The sequence below is a fragment of the Atta colombica genome, unplaced genomic scaffold, assembly GCF_001594045.1.
Source record: "Atta colombica isolate Treedump-2 unplaced genomic scaffold, Acol1.0 scaffold7, whole genome shotgun sequence".
Classification (NCBI taxonomy): domain Eukaryota; kingdom Metazoa; phylum Arthropoda; class Insecta; order Hymenoptera; family Formicidae; genus Atta; species Atta colombica.
The window spans coordinates 1321244-1321655 of NW_017259561.1; positions in this window are offsets into that span (position 1 = coordinate 1321244).

The window sequence follows — 412 nt, forward strand, 5'->3', positions numbered from 1 at the left end:
TGTTATATGTTTATCGATATGTCGCATTTGGTTCTCCGTTATGCCAATGTAGAATGGCTTTGCATCAATATAAATTAGCGTTGTAGACTGGATATGATTTTTTTATATTTTAATTAATACTTGCACATGTGCATTACGATATGTATTTTCGGAAGCAGTTTCTCAACGTCACCGCATTCTTGGACCTGCAATCATAAAAAACGAGCATATTAAGGAAAAGAATCTAACTCGGTATACAACAACTAAAGTCCTATAAAATATTAAAAGATTCCAATTCGGACAAGTCTAATCTACTTACGAACTATCTCTTCATAAAGAATACTCGCGTGTTTCAAAATTAAAACTTTCACTTAAATTCGTTTAATAATTAGTATAAACTTAGACTAAGCATACACACATATATATATATATA